Source organism: Oncorhynchus mykiss, chromosome 13, assembly GCF_057628025.1.
Source record: "Oncorhynchus mykiss isolate SJ-2025 chromosome 13, ASM5762802v1, whole genome shotgun sequence".
NCBI lineage: Eukaryota > Metazoa > Chordata > Actinopteri > Salmoniformes > Salmonidae > Oncorhynchus > Oncorhynchus mykiss.
This window is the reverse complement of record NC_143034.1, coordinates 44,785,385-44,787,977: the sequence shown is the minus strand read 5'-3', so window position 1 is coordinate 44,787,977 and position 2,593 is coordinate 44,785,385. Positions and strand designations below refer to the sequence as shown.

Here is a 2,593-nt window from a genome sequence, read left to right as displayed (position 1 = left end):
AAATCTGTTGGTCCATTGACATGGCAATGGACAGAAGAGGGAATCTTGTCTTGATGTAAGGTAATATGACTGTGTGGTGCTGTGAGTGAAAGGACTTGTGAAGAGCAGGAATGATGATGATGATTACCTAGTTGATGAGAAGAATAAGTTACAGTTAATGAGGTTCTGAACCTTGCTTTATGGAGACGCGTCAGAATTCAAATATGTGTTTGAGAGAGAGAGAGGTAAAAGAAAGAGATCGAAAAAGAACAACAGAGCATCATGGTTTGGTCTGTGTATGTGCTTCCAGTTGTGCACGATTTATGTGTCTCTCTGGCTTGTCAAATCTATAGAAAACCAGTTTTCTGTGAAAAAATAACCCTCAAAGTCACTTGACTTTGGCTCTCAGACCAGCGCTTTCTCTGTTCTGCTAGAATTAAAAGAGAAAAAGAGAATTTAGTGTGAACTTTTCTAGCTGTGCCCTCTGGCTTTTCCAATCCCTATAGCTCCTCCCGGCTTACATGGCTTTAAGCGGCTGAGTGGGAATCGCAGGGGAAGTTTTCCCCGACACTGAGACAGAGCCGATGGGGATGAGTAGAGCAGAGGACACACGTAGCATCCTTGAAAATCAGACCAATTCAGCTTTTAGTCAGAGCTTTGTCTCTCTACTCTGTAAATACAGGACTGTTGAGAGTCAGCTTCTTGGCATAGAGTATGTACAAAATAAGCACACAGTAAAACACAAATAAGACATTGGATACTGCTCAGTTGACTTTATAAAAAAAACAGAAACATAGTGTTTAGAAAAGTTTATTAAAGTGGCACTCCACAACATAACACCAATTTACAAGATATGTTCTAGATTAAAAATCAACACTGGAGACTACCCGGGAAAAGTCTCCAGACACAATAAACTGGGGGCCTGGGAACCCAAACAGTGCCCTGACACTGACTCTTATCATTGAGTTTTCAGTGGGCACAAACACACACACACACACACATAATAACCAATACTCAAGGAGAGAAAAATGGGCGGTTCCCCAGTCTGGTAGCAGTAATCACATGGCCCTGCCCTAAAACCAACAAGACCATCATAAAACCACTCTTACGCAACAGGGGGTATAGCTCAGTGGTAGAGCAATTGACTGCAGATCAATAGGTCCCTGGTTCAAATCTGGGTGCCCCCTCATTTTCTCTCTCATTTCTTTAGAAGTCAAATGCCACAATATAATTGCTTCCCTCATGCAATTTGATGTTTTCTCTCTCTCTAATCACTTATTAGATGAGATGACGCTGCGATTTCAGTAAGTCAATGAACAGCATCTGTGAGACCTGAGATGTTTGACAGATGAGTGCTCTCCCTCACCATCTGGGTCCTCATGTGTCATGTTTTTGCAGACTTTTCTTTATATGTGAAGGTATTGCCGGCGACAAAGCCTCTACTTTTATTTCCCGCCAATCGACCTAGTCATGATTGCGGCTTAGTTTGAAATGTAACTGAGGCGGCATTGGAACGCACTACCATATACATGGAACACTGCTTTATATCTATGCGCACTATGCTCTTAAGTGCTTCATGTTTGAGGCATGTCACTTCACTCATCTCTTGTTATTGGATAGAAAACACTCTGAGGTTTCTAAAACTGTTTGAATGATGTCTGTGAGTATAACAGAACTCATGTGGCAGGTGAAAACCTGAGAAATATCCAACCAGGAAGCGAGAAATCTGATGTTTGTAGTTTTTCAAAGCTTGGCCTACCGAATACACAGTGTCTATGTAGTCAAGTTGCACTTCCTACGGCTTCCACTAGATGCCAACCGTCTTTAGAAATTTGTTTCAGGTTTTTGCTATAAAGGAGGAGCTCATGAGACCTGTTTGAGTCAGTGGTCTGGCAGAGTGTCTCAGGCTCGTGACGTGCGCTCCCGACAGAGTTAGCTCTCGTTCCAGTGCTTCTCTTCAGACATAGCATTTCTCCGGTTGGAACATTATCGATGTTTTATGTTAAAAACATCCTAAAGATTGATTCCATACATCGTTTGACTTGTTTCTATGACCTGTAACAGAACCTATCGAGTTTGTCTGGACGAAGTGCTCGCGCTTCATGAAGATGGATTACTGGGCTGAACACCCTAACAACAAGTGGCTATTTGGACATAAATGATGGACTTCATGGAACTTTATGGAACAAATCAGTTTATTGTCAAACTGGGATTCCTGGGAGTGCCTTCTGATGAAGATCATCAAAGGTAAGTGAATATTTATAGTGTTATTTCTAACTTCTGTTGACTCCAAATGGTGGATATTTCTCTAGCTGGATTGGGCTCTGAGCACCGTTCTCAGATTATGCTTTTTCTGTAAAGTTTTTTTTTAAATCTGACACAGCTATGCATTAATAGCACTTTCTGTGGCTTGATAAAAGAAGGGTGCTCAAGTTGAAGTAGAATTCAGCATGTTCTGGAAAGCTGAGAGCTATGGAAATGACCTAACAGAGTTAAGACTACCCCAAAGAGAAGCACTTATGGGCTATGGCCTCAAATAACGCTTTTCTTTGAATTAATCTTTCTATTGGCAAAAGAGGATAACACTGACTATCCGGTGATTTTTTGTTGCATA

At 41.4% G+C, this 2,593-nt stretch overlaps 1 non-coding gene across 1 annotated transcript; it reads left to right on the top strand.

The window, feature by feature from the left end:
* Positions 1-1,094: 1,094 nt before the first annotated feature.
* Positions 1,095-1,166, top strand: trnac-gca (transfer RNA cysteine (anticodon GCA)). Its single transcript has one exon. It is a non-coding gene; the product is annotated as a tRNA-Cys (tRNA).
* Positions 1,167-2,593: the final 1,427 nt, after the last annotated feature.